Source organism: Euprymna scolopes, chromosome 15, assembly GCF_053919585.1.
Source record: "Euprymna scolopes isolate OS-2025 chromosome 15, ASM5391958v1, whole genome shotgun sequence".
In the NCBI taxonomy this organism is placed as follows: domain Eukaryota; kingdom Metazoa; phylum Mollusca; class Cephalopoda; order Sepiida; family Sepiolidae; genus Euprymna; species Euprymna scolopes.
The window spans coordinates 37,173,716-37,188,642 of NC_136496.1; positions in this window are offsets into that span (position 1 = coordinate 37,173,716).

Consider the following 14,927-nt stretch of genomic DNA (forward strand, 5'->3'; position numbering starts at 1 on the left):
AGTATTCATGTCATGTCCAGTGTTCGAGTGAGTATTATTTTCCGGCCACACCAAATAATTTCCGACTTTGTTCATGGCGATTTGATCTTAAGTGAATTATTTTAGGAGTGTTAGTTCTATTGTTTGAAATCGACACTTTACAACTGATGGACAAACAGTGAAATCCTGTCAGGTTTTCTTTGGGGGGAAGAGGTGAAAGGGGGGGTTTTCCGTTAGTTGTAATAGCTTAAGAGATAGTCAACAGCTAAATGTCTGAGTTCCAGAAAACCGTTCAAATATAAGCTACCGTTATATATATATATATATATATATATATATATATATATATATATATATATATACACTACACTTTGATTTATATATATATATTATTTTAAAAATATAATTATCCACTGACACGTGTTTCGTCGTCTACGACTCATCAGAGTGGCTGAATCTAGTGAACAGCCCCTCTGATGAATTGTAGACGATCAAACACGTCTCAGTAGATAATTATATTTTAAAAATAATATATATACCGTTCCCCATGTGGGGGTACCAAATTGGTTAAAGGGAAAATTATTCCCAACTCGCATTTAGGTAGAAATGCATATTCGTAAATAATTGAATTCATTCAAGACGTATCGCAAAAACAAAAACAAAAACAAATAACACACACACACACACACACACACACACACACACACACACACACACATATATATATATATATGTGTGTGTGTGTGTGTGTGTGTGTGTGTGTGTTTGTGTGTGTATATACATATATATATGTATGTATATATATATATATATATATATATATATATATAGAGAGAGAGAGAGAGAGAAACAGACAGACAGACAAACAAAGAAGGAGAGGGACAGAAAAAGAGAAGCGTAAACACAATGTTTAAGATCGTACATAAATTGAAAATTAGTTTTGAGAATAGTGGATAAGCATGATTGAGTAGAAGTAAATCATTAAAGTTGAATCAAAATATTCCGTTCGATATGTACGACCATATTCATTTAGTATGAAGAAGTTTTATTAAACAGAACTCAATATTTCTCTCTCTCTCACACACACACATACATATACATATATACACATACATATATGTACGTATATATACAACATACACACACACATATATGTACGTATATATACATCATGCATTTTAGCCAAATGATTCCGTACATTGATGAAACGCGGAAGCTTCTGTTTAGCTTAATTGCCATAAATATATATTTTTAACTTACTACCTTGCTTACATCACATATTTAAAACTGTTGAAGTAAATAATGAAGATCGTACATGAAATACCATATTCCCCTGTAATATTTCATGTATAATATATATATATATATATATATATATATATATATACATATATTATACTATCTTTAGACAGAACAGATACTACACTTTGATTTATATATATATATATATATATATATAAATATATATATAAAGATAGTATAATATATATATATATTATACTATCTTAAGACAGAACAGATACTACACATTGATTTATATATATATATAAATATATATATAAAGATAGTATAATATATATATATTATACTATCTTTAGACAGAACAGATACTACACTTTGATTTATATATATATATATATATATATATATATATATATATATATAACAAAAATTATTTATAAATCGTTCAGCATAGCCCGCGTGTCTTTTCTTTTTCGTTTTCTTATTAAAAAAAAGTAAACATAAAAAATAAATTTCTTCAAATGTAATAATCCTTTTTCACAATGGCAGGTTGTATAGTCAATTATAAACGACTCATAAGCTTAGAACAAAACTATAGAAATAGTTTTTTTTTTTTTAGTACCTACTAAACACATTATTATTATTATTATATTTTATCACGCGTTATAATTGTTTAAACATTTATTTTAGTCTTGCACCCCTCGACAAAGTTTGTTTTCCAAATTTTCAAATTTTAGTAATCCGCAAAAAAAATTATTTAACAAAGAACTGTAGAACTTTAGCATCCCCAACTAAAAGTCGGAAATCACTTACAAAAAATAAATAGAAAAATATATTCAAATCAAATTGATCATTCCAAATTCTTATCTAAAACAAAACAAGTTATTCGCTATGTTCAAATGAGTTGGAGACAATAACTCTTATTAATGCATAACCGATCCGTAAGACTAAAACATTCGTCCTTAGCACTAAAAACAACATTGACGATAAACTACGGTCCCACTAAACATTCTTGAGCAACAAAATTATGACTGACACAACCGGAGAAAAATACAAAAGTCAGCAGACGACAAGAAAAAGAAGCGAAGAGCGAAGAATTGTATTCATTGATTTTGTTGTTGTTGTTGTTGTTGTTGTTGTTGTTGTTGTTGTTGTTGTTGTTGTTGTTGTTGTTGTTAACCCCCTCTCTCTCTCTCTCTCTCTCTCTCTCTCTCTCTCTCTCTCTCTCTCTCTCTCTCTCTCTCTCTCTCTCGGCCACGTTTGTTTTAAAGTTCTTCCTTTGCAACTGCATTTTTTTTTGTAGTAACGTTTATTTTTCTTTCTTTCTTTTTTCATTTTAATCCTTTTTTGGTAAAAGACCTGGTCATCAGCATATAAAATCAATATAATGTACCATGGCTGCTACACTTTAACCGTGTCGTTACATTTCAACCACTCGGATCCACAGACTGTCTTAAATGAACAAACAAAAAAGGGGGGGAAAATAAGACTTCAACTCGTCATTTTTTAATTGTAAATGAAATGCATTTGTTTAAAAAATAACACATTTCATTATCTTACAAAAGTCATTTTGCACATATTTTACAGCGCTCTACCGGATAACATGTGCTTTTTAAAAGTCTCTCTCCCTGCCACCGCACGCCGGCACTCGCCAGCGCTTTCTCGCCCTCGTTTTCACACATCCATCTTCCTTTGTTCGGATTTTCCTTCTCCCCTTGACCATCTGGTATATTTTTACCCTTTTCTCTCCTTCTTGTGATGCCAGTTCGCGCACACTTGCTAATTTGCATATCGCTAAAACAGCTGCTGATGGTGCTAATATTTTCGGTAATCAGCTATCCTACAACTGTTGCTGATTTAGTTCGTCGGCGCTCTGTTTCAATAAGAGCGCACCGCTTCGTTATATATATACAAAGAGAATGACAGAGAGGGGGGGAAGAGATAATATTACTAGTGTGCAATTCATTAGGATCAAATTGTGAATTTATTTAAAATAAAAGGGGCGATAAAAGAGGCATAACTAAATAAATAAATGCCGTTTCCCGGTCGAGTTGAGGTGAGGGCGGTTAACCCTTTGCCTGGGGAGTGTAACGAATTGACCTAATTTTTCCTCATTTGCAATAATTAATCAGATTAATGTTTTATAATTTTTATTTGAAACAAAAAATTGAATATGACAATGATGGCTTCACAAAACTGCTGAGAACATGACACGAGCTCCATTCCCAAGCTCCCCCTTTTATTTATCATTTTGTATTTCAGACACGCGCATGAAATGAACGTCATATTAAACCAGGCAACAAACCAATTAAATTAGAAGATTACCCTAGAGGCATTTATGTATAAAAAAGAAGATATTTATAATTAAGTGTGGATCAAATAAGGCTATCCTGCGTATGACAGACTATATACGGTGCCGATGCCCCAATTCGGGAGCCCTAGTACTCGTGGATTTACTTGTTAGCTGTTGAGATGTATTCTTAATTTATCGTTTTGACCGTGGAAAAAAAAAAGTAGTGTTCTGAATCTCACTCATGCAAAGAGCGAGTCTTTTTTGTACTCCTGAATAGAAGAGTGCACTCTCAGATTAGCATATCATAATAATTTAGAGGAGATAACTTAAATGTTATTCAAGCGAATATTTTCCTTACTCCCAGGTCCAGATCTGAATTGTTTTGTCCGGATCAGATATACGCCTTCAAAGCTGGACTATAAATATATAAAGATATTAATAGCTTGAAGCATACAAAACTCTTATCAAAATAATTGAATTTGACATTAAAGGACTCAAAAAGAGTTCGTATACCGTAAAACAAAACAACTAAACAATTTTTTTTGCATAGGCATCACTGCTTATCAAGGCCCAGAAGCCAACTGAGTATAAGGGTTAAAGAGTGTACAGTAGTCAATTTGACAATATAGTAATCGTTAGTAATGGAAATTCGTTAACTTAAGTTAACGAATTTGACGGAAATTTTTTAACGTAAGTGGAAGGACTCATCAGGAATTTTTTTACGTTGGACTTGAACACAAAAATATTGTAGTCAGCTGGAAAGCAGGCAAACGGAAGACAGTTCCACAGGCGTGCAGTTCTAAGAAATAAGCTTTGTTCATGGAATCTACGTTTAGGTTTAGGCACAGATAAAGAGTGAGGGAAATTATTGATAGTGTTTTCAGCTAGACGAGTGTTTCTTGTGAAAGTTTGGCGAGGGGGGCCATAGATTGGAGCTCGGTCGAGAACTTGCTATAAAAATAACGATGAAACAGAGTCAGGCTTGCAACGTCATTTATGTGAGAAAGAGGTTGCAGGGAAAAGAAAAGGGCACCCCCTACGAGGCTACGAAGTCTATTTTGAACTCTATCAAGTCAGGATAAGTCCTTTCTAGCAGCCCCTCCAAGATATGGAAATATATATAGATGACTTACTTTTATGCACATAGTAATTATTAATTAATGATTAATAAATAAATATATATATATATATATATATATATATATATATATATATATATATATATATATATATATATATATATATAAATAAATTCCTCGAAAAAAACAAACAGATAAAAGTTATTTCAACAATATTTTTCATTTGGGTACTCTTTTTTGTCCTGTTTTCTTTTGTTTTGTTTTTTTTGTTTTTTTGTTTTTTTCGAGTGTTCCCTTTTTACGTAACGTTTCACTGATTTCTTTCTTTGGTTAAGAACCACTGCACGTCAAAATCATTACAAGTTCCTTTCTCACACAACTACACTACTGATCTTATGTTATTATAATGCTATTCGAAAACAAGGCTACACTAAAAGGAGATCACTCTCATACCCTTTTCCAGGGTTTCTAGATTGGCTTTTATAAGGCTAATTTTCCTGTATTTGGCCTTTTAAAAAGCAATTTGGCCTTCAAAAATTATATTTGTCTTTTTTTTTTCAAAGGATAACGTATGAACAAAGAGAGGAACAAGCAGAACAGTATATAAATAAGAGAGTTCTAAATCTAGAGGAAAATTATTTATTTATTTTGACCTTTTAAAAATTCATAATTTATTCGATTAATTAATTAAATATTAATCTCGAAATTTAGGTAATTTCTCTAACGAATTTGGTAATCATTAAAGATCGCGGCCAGAACAGAATGCGTTAAAAACTCTGTATTAAAATGTTTTTGTTGTTTTTGTTAAATATCATTAAGCGATGAATTATTTCGAGTTAAAATCAAGTTAGTACTAGGTATGTAACTTGAGAAAAACGCATTTGATGTGTGTCAATATTATGGTGAGTAAGCGAAACGAAACAAAATGGCGACCGAATTTGACCTGATGTCGTGTGATTTTGTTTATTCACTATAATCACCATGAAATTATATTTGAAAATGATCTGTTTGTAAAACTATTTCCCCAAAATCTTTTTACCAAATATCATTTTTTCTAAATAATTTCGAATATTTCATGAACTTCCATGAATTTGTTCATTAAAAAAAAAATTCAACAGTTAATTTTAATTTAATAATTTTAATTTTATAATCGGAATAACAATTAAAATGACATTAAATAGAATTTAGCATAGTGTAGTTTTTATAGCGTGTGAAACGTTCAATTCTTGCGGTTTAGGTCCAAATCTGGCGTTTTGTTTGTGAGTTTCTTTGTTCTCATCCAACGGGTTTTGAAAATTTCATTTAGTAACATTGAATTCCCACCTCCGTTGAAATGAGGGGGCGGCTGTGAATAATATCTAGCCATAAACGTGAATAATTGTGTGTATAGTCTCGGTTATAGGGCGACCGAAAATACCAACCACAGGAAATGTTTCTTTATGGGGGAACAATTCGTAATTCGAACAATGAGATCGTAATGGGTCCTTTTCTTCCTAGTTGAATTGTTTTGTCTATTTTTTTTTTGTTGTTGTTGTCATAATATACGATTATTATCATGCGTGTTAATGCGGGAAAATGTTGAAGCCTGCAGTTTGACAGCTACACAGAAAGCTGAGCATTGCTACAAGCTGAGGTTCACTCTAAAATAATTATTTGCACAAAATATAAATATTATATGTCTTGAACTTTTTGAGATGAGGATTGATTATTCTTATTATTTGGATTCGTTGGACTACTGTTCTCATCTTGAGTGTAATGTTCACTACGTTTCAGTCGATGTAACCTCTGACCTTCTTCAGGTGTATCTTGTCGGACTCAAGAATGTTTCTGTCAAACTCAGGAATTTGGACGGAATTTCGAACAGAACCCTTTATTTACTTCATGGAGGTAATATGCTCTTGTTCCATCAGCCATGACTGGACAGTGGTCCTAATAGTCCAGCCAATCTAGTTGATTTTTAGGCTAAACCTTAAACAAATTGCTAATATAGGTTTTTTACTTGGATATTGGGCATGAATAACCTCGTTTTCAGATTAAAAAACGTTTACCACAGTTAACCTTGCCGAAAGGGATCAACGGCCGCCATCTTTAAAGATTGCCGCTGATTCTAGCCTCCCCTCTCTCAGCTCAATTACTGTAAATTCATCTTCAAAAATAACAAATGTAGCAATATGAAATTGGGTAAAACTAACAGTTTTCTTAAAGTTAAATATAACTTCTTATACCTTATTTGTGTCTATTTTGGTGCATTACTGCAGGAGCTTTATATTCTGTGATATTCTAATTTCGGGTTAGCCAAAGTGAAGTACCGATAATTATGGATGCTGATAAGTGCACTGTTTGTAGTAATGGTCCAGTAATGAAGAAACATTCATTGTCGGCTAGAAGGGAATCGATTCCATTAACAGAGCTTCTGAACAACGTGGAGAGAAGATCATAATTCAGATTGGTTAACGTCTTCACAAGAAATGCAGACAGCATTGGATCAACCCCAAATACATAGAAATTGACCGTAAAATCAAATCTACCCATGATGAAATGCCATCCCGTGAAATCCGCTCTTTGTGTGTGTTTAACTTTACGGAACATTGTCCTTTTGTGGTTCTGGAACAAAATCTGATAGAAAGAAAAGAGGTGCTGATGTTTCCCATGTAGAAACTATTGAGTTAAAGGACAGAGTATTAAAAGTTTCTGAGAACACCCGAAACAAATGATGGCTGAGCATCCACTGTTAAAGGTAAAATAGGTTATGTAGCTGACATTGTTTCACAAGAAGCATTGTTATCACAGAACATGTTTTGCAAACTTTGATTCCAATAAAAACATTCCTAAGGCATTCTCTTCCGCTGATTCTTCTAAGAAACAAAACCTTGGTAGATCAGAGGATCCAGAGAGAAAGAAGGCATTTCTGGAAGTTGCTAATTATTTGCAGCAAAATAACGCCATTGTTTATATTGTTAAAAAATGGAGGAATTTCTCGAGGACACTGGCTTTGAACGATACAGTCTCTCATACATGAAATCTGGATTGCTAGAACATTTCAAAGACAAAATAATTGTGACTAAAATTAATGGGAAACCTAATGTTGTTACATTCTTAAGTACAGCAAAATGTCTTCTCCATGAATTTTATGTACAGAGCCACTCAATAGACAATTCAGAATCAGTAGGCCATTAGAATCATAAAGACAGCAGTAAATCTTATCAAGAATGACATTAAAAGTATCCAGAAAAGTTCAGAATATTACCCGTCTAAGAATGATCTTGAACAGTTTGCGATTCATGAATATTTTCCTAAAAAATTGTTGATCTTTATCAGGAAGATATTTGCAGGCAAAGACAATGATTTAAAACTTGCATAAATAGGTCAATGCAGGTTGTTAGAGCTAGAGTTCTCTTTTCACTTTTGCAGTTTTGTTTAGCAGTGGAAATGCATGACCGATTTGAATCGATGTTCTTAATTGACATTCTGAATAAGCATGGCTTCTCCTCATCTTACTTGGAGGTCCAGAATTTCGAAAAAAAGTGCTGCTCTTATTCATAGCGCTGAAACCCTTTCTCTCTCTCTCTCTCTCTCTCTCTCTCTCTCTCTCTCTCTCTCTCTCTCTCTCTCTCGGTCTCTATCTATCTATCACCTGTTGAAACTAAATTTGTACAGTTCGCAGCTGATAATGTGGACCATAATGTAAGGAGCATTGATGGATTCAATACATTACACGGCATGGGCATCATAGCATTTTTTACGTCCGGAAAAGTTAAAGCAAAATCAATTCCAAGGATTCAAGTCCTTTCAGAAGATACAATAAGGGTTGGAAGGATCAACATCAAGTACTTAAATTCACAGCACACCAACAAACCACTAGTGACATTTAAAGATCTCCAGACCAAGAAATTTGTCGATTCCACTGCCAATGTTGACATCCTTTGGAATGTTTCACTAATTTTACATCCGTCCAGACCCACATGATCAAGCCTTATGTAGTCAGTGCACAAAGGAACATATCCTGGGAAATAAGCCACTGTTTTTTTGCCAATGATCGACATGGACCCTGATAACCCAACCTGTGTGTACTCAACGTAATGCTACATTAGTGATATAACCAGAAAAAAAACAACATTACGCCAATTCTGACATTCGGTCAGCCACTTTGGTACAAAGAAATGATGATAGTCGAGTCACAGTTTAGTTCCAGTCCCCTGAAATCATTTGTCTTGCAACTTGGTGGGTTCCATATACAGATGAGCTTGCTGAGGTCAATTGGTCATTTGATGACAGGTTCTGGATTGCAAGAACTTTTTGAACTTGTGTATGCTGAAAACACAGTCAAGCACATGCTAAATGGCAAACAATTGCAAGAACCATTCGTGCTCACTTCTTAGTTGATGCTGCTCTGAGTGTTATTTTTTAGCGAAAGCCTATGATTTGTCAGTTTTACATGTCACTGAAGATGATCAATCCAACACTGATACAGAAGAGTCATTACCTCAAAATGAAGAACTAAATGAAGCTCAGGAGCTATTGAAAGGTCTCCTTGGTGGGACTGAGACATTGGATAATGTTCTGTCATCAGAGTCTGTGACCAGATTTGCCGAGAGAATCAACCATGTGAACGATGCGATGATTGGCCAGCGAACAGCAAAATTGTGGATTCAATACCTTGATATAGAGAAGATCCTGCTATTGTTACTTAAGGCAGAGCGCACCGGGAACTGGGAATTGCACTTTAATGGTGTAAGGTAAATGCTGCCAATATTCGCTGCAGCAGGACACATCCTATATGCAAAAGTCGGCCAACTTGTATTTGCAGCAAATAGAGGGGCTGCCGAAAAACCATCCTGAAATGCACCAGAAAATTTCTGAAGTATTCAATGTGATTAGACAGAGTGATCGCTACTGAGCTAGCTTACCGTTACTGAGTAGCTGCTCTGGTTATTGAGCAGGTGCTAATGAAAAGCATGAAGACGTCTGGAGGCCTTACTCATGGTAGACGAATGGACGAAATTCAACGATTGGTTTGGATGCTATCACTGCCAGCATGCACTGAAATCAAGTTTACAATGCAAGAACTAGCAGGCATTCGTTATGGCACTGTTTATACCAAGTGACACAGGGGATCTGACAGGAGACGTACTGGTAGGGAAAAAGAGAAGAATAGGCGTAACACAACCGATGCATGTCAGAGATTAGTTTATCCATTTGTAAATGAATTTAGCCAAGAAATAAAAATAATTAATCCATAGCCAAAGTACGAAAACTGTCTTACTTATTTGTCATATAGGTACAACATACTAGAAAAAAAAATTAGAAATGAGATATATCTGGACACGTTAATAAATGAAAGAAATCTAAATCCAAAAACAATCGAAAACATACAGAGTGGAACGATAAAATTGTCGCCCTAGAAAAGATGACATACTTCCATTTCCGTTTCAGTAAAACCGGTTTTGTTTTTTGTTGCAAACTACGAGTTGGTCCGTTGTGTACAAATCCCGACATCGATAGGAACCTTTTATCATGTCAGAAAGTGACACAATGTTCAACGAACAAGATCGGAGATGCGCCGCTGTAATGCTCTCTACCGGTCTAAGTTATGACAAAAAGGACCATTGCCACCACCCTTAAAATGCAAATCCTGACGGTTTTACGCTTGAGAAATTTCTAGTTACAGTTATGGTCTTTGGTGTGGTTTCATATGAGGGCCATATCATGCTCCTCACATCTCCAAAGTCGGCTTGAAAGTCAACACCAACGTGTATCTGAATGTGCTGATGAATGTGGTTATCCCCTGGTGCAAGCAGATGGCCGCTGTACAAAAAATTCTTAATTCGATCTGTTATCGCTGGCCAGTGTCTGCTTGATGTAGATCAGAATCAACAACCTATAATTGTCCGTTATATTCGTTGTATTTGCAAATCGGTACCTGCTTTCTGCTTGCAAAGCCATTAGATCGGGATTGACACCTGGTATTCACAAATGGCCACCTATCTAATATATCGTAACAACGGAGAAGCAATCGATGGGGGCTCGAAAGAGACAACTGATGGTATACTTTGTTTTGTTCTACAGTCCAAAACAAAGCAGGCCTTCCTTTACGTACATCGCTTTATATGTTTGGTATTGTTTTATGAGGAATGTGTGAAAAGTACAGATTACACAATATGGTTAAATCAAGTAAAAGAATGGAAAAATCTATTACAGTTAAAATTAGAGATAAAGCTACGTGTTAGGATATGACGTTACGTGCAGAAAGTATGTAGTAAGGCGTGGTGAAGTGGTCCGTGGGCTGATTGTGTTCGAAAGCTTTTTCTTTGCAGTTAATGTCTTTGTTCGCCTCAATCTTCAAAAGGGAAGAAAGTCACAGCAGCTTCAATTATTACATCACCACAAGGATCGATTTTACAAACAGATGTCACATGACAATTATGTAACTACACAGAGATGGGTAGCTGTTTCCGTTGTCAAAATATTTCAATGAAATTACAAGGAATGTTAATATTTAAAAAACATGTTTCTTCAGGAGCTATTTACTGTTTTTCTTGAGGGGTGTGTAACCTGTTTGGCTTCCGGATTACGTCATCAATGGAAATATAGTCCCCAACAACTTAACAACACCTGACACAGAGGTGTTGACCCTTATTATCATAGGAGGCCACTCTTCCTGACATTACCTTATCCTTCTGGGAAGAGGGGCAATATTGCCGACAGCTTGAGTCGCCTCTGTCAGGGAATATCGATAGGTTCGATCATAGAAAATTTTGCACCCGTTCAGAGGTGCATATTCGGGAGATATCTATAAAGTGACACCTCAATCAACTACAGTGGGAGGTAGGTAAATATACTTACTTTATAAAAAAGCATCAAACATTTGTTTGGAGTTTCTCCACGAGAAAGAATGAGAAGAGAGTAAGAGACGGGAAATGGGGTGGGGGGATCGAAATTGACACGATCTCATTATTTAATTTCAGTGATCGACCGTCTATTATGTCACCTATATTGAACGTAATTATGGGATTTACCCATTTACTCGACATACCCGTTATTTTTTGTCGATTCATCACACATTTACTCCCTTTCTCTACCTGCTTGTCTGTCTGCCTCTCTTTCTCTGTGCATTTATTAATATTACTTAATCTCTTTTTACGTCTTTTTCCTTTTTCTTTTCTTTTCCGATTTCCTTTATCAATTTTCCTATCATTTTTCTTTCTTTTTTATTATGCTATTGCCTTTTCTTCTATCATATTTTTTTCTGTTCTTTTCTTTCTTTCCCTTTTCTTCTCTTCGTTTTTTTATATTTTTTCGTTCTCCATTTTCCTTTATTTCTGTTCGTTTTGCTTCACTTTTTTCTCTTTCTATTTCTTTCTTATTTTTTTCCACTTGGTTTTAGTTGTACTTTTTTCCTTTTTCTTTCTGTCTTTTTTTCTGTTTTTTCTTCTACTTTTTTTCTTTCTATTTTTTGTATTCTTTTTTGTTTTGATTTCTCTCTTTATTTTTTTTTTCATTTTTCTCATTTTTTTCTTTTTCTTTCGTTCGTTTTTTTCCATATTTTCTTTGCTTTTATACATTTTTCCCATGTTTTTCGTTCTTTTCTATTTTTATTTCACTCTGTTTTTCTTTTTTCGTTTTCTTTTCTTTACTTTTTCTCACATTTTCCCCTGTCTTTGTTATTTCTATTGTTTTTTGTTCTGATTTCTTACTTTTTTTTTCATTCCAAATTCTACTGCAAGTATTTATTTTTGAAAACCATACTTTATTTTAGGTATAAATGGTCGAAATTATCATTGAACTATCCCTGTCTCACATGAAAATTATTCCAATCTAATATTAAGAATACAGAATAAATAAAATAAGATCTGTGTGTGTGTGTATATATATATATATATATATATGTGTGTGTGTGTGTGTGTGTGTGTGTTTGTGTGTGTGTGTGCGCGCGTGCGTATTTATATATATATATATATATATATATATATATATACTTGTTTATTGTTATATAAACATGCTCACATCCCGCTGCTACAAATAGCCACTTGTTTCAATCAAACAACAGATATCATCAGGCAGCGACTTGACTATTCAAAAGTTCAATGAATAATCATTATTCATCATTATTCATTGAACTTTTGAATAGTCAAGTCGCTGCCTGATGATATCTGTTGTTTGATTGAAACAAGTGGCTATTTGTAGCAGCGGGATGTGAGCATGTTTATATAACAATAAACAAGTATTATCAGCTCTTTTTATTGAGCACTATCTAACAACCTCGTTGAATTCATTAGTCCATTACTTTTGAATATAAAAAACCCGAGTATATATATATATATATATATATATATATATATATATATATATATATATATATATATAGAGAGAGAGAGAGAGAGAGAGAGAGAGAGAGAGAGAGAGAGAGATCAGTAGAAAAGGTCAAGATATTGTAGAATTGAGCTTACAATATTTTATACAAAACAAGGAATACGAAATAAAGGTAAGGGGTTCTTTATTCCATGGAGTTGCAAAGAAAGGCTTTTCTCCTCACAGTAAAAACGTTAGCGAAAGGTAAATATAGATAAGTATCTATTTTTGCTGGTTAGCTCAATTTTTGAAAACATACGAGAAAGAAAAATTGAAAGAAAAATAAAAGTTTATAGAAAAAATGAAAAGGAATACTCAGCAAAGCCCAATAAGTAAGTTGTAAATATCCAGTGAGATTCAAAAGTTCGCAATAGGTTAGTTTAGTTAGTTCAAGCAAAGATTAGTGAGTTCAAGCAAAGCTCAGTAAGATATCCTTTGGAATCTCTTTAAAAAAATATTTGGATAAGAAGTCCATGTATAAGAATCCTCTAGGTAATATATATATATATATATATATATATATATATATATATATATATATATATATATATATATATATATATATACGTTTCATTTTTTTATTACCGTTTTTGTTCTGTTTAGTAACATATATTTCAGTTGCCGGATTGTGTTGGCGATCCAGTAACCTCGTCAGATTTTGCAGAAATGGTTGTTAATATAACATATATAATAACCATTTCTGTAAAGCTCTACAATAGTATTGAGCACTTTCTTCATGCTTTTATTAATTACCATTTTTACTAAATATATATGTGCGTGTGTATGTGCTTGTGTGAGAGAGTGTCTGTGTGTGAGAAAGTGTGTGTGTGTGAGAGAAAGAGAGAGGGAGTGTGTGTGTGTGTGTGTGTGTGTGTGTGTGTGTGTGTGTGTGTGTGTGAAGTTTAAAGAAGCTTATAAACAAATTTTGAGAAGTTTATGAACGAAGAAAAAGTGCAGATTAAATTCTCAGGGCTGCTAAGTTCAACATATCGCTGATTTAGCACTTGTATAAACTGACTTAACGTTGAAAAAACTGACAAATACAAAAGAGGATTAAAGTACATCACAGCGATGTATAAACAAGAGACCTTAACTAAAGTTGTGAAATAGAAAACGAGCATCATCAGCTATTTACCATATAACTGTTTCGGAGATTTAAAAACAGAACATCCATTAAATTTATGAATCTCTAGTGGTACTGATAAAAATATCGATTTACTTGTACCAAATGTAGGCACAATCCCATTATTATTTCACAAACATAAAGCAAAGTTTATAGGCATGCGAATGGCGTCTTCACACTAAAACTGTTTATAAAAAAACAGACGAACTACAGATTTCGAATCAGCACCTCTGATCCAATGTCCTTATCGACGTTAAAATTTCTTGAACCGTTTTAAAAAACTCAGAAAAAGCAGCGGGTGTATATATATATATATATATATATATATATATATATAGTCATCCACATACAACACTGTGTCGCAGCTTATTAGTGCGGCTAGATAGGCAACTACCTACAGGCAGGCTTGAAACCCGACTGTCTGTACGATGATCAAGGCTCCTAACCACAACGCTATCGGCGGCTGCTGTATGAGTCAAGAATTTAATGATGTTTTGTTCGAACAATCTAAGCTTGATTTGTTTACACAAAGAGCATTGCTTATACCCTAATGGTAATTCGTGTATCACTTCTCAATATGCTCAACTCAAGATGAGAAGTATATATATATATATATATATATATATATATATATATATATATATATATATATATATATATATATATATATATATATATATATATATATATATATATCATAATTTAGGAATTTAAAATTTGTGATTTGAAAAAGTTAAATTTCAAATATAGAAATTTTATTGTGTATGCAAGACAAAGAATCCAGTATAGTAAAATATATTCCTTAACCCATGAGTTTTCGATGTTTATACATCTCCTCTCCTCGGAGAAAAAATATTAACAA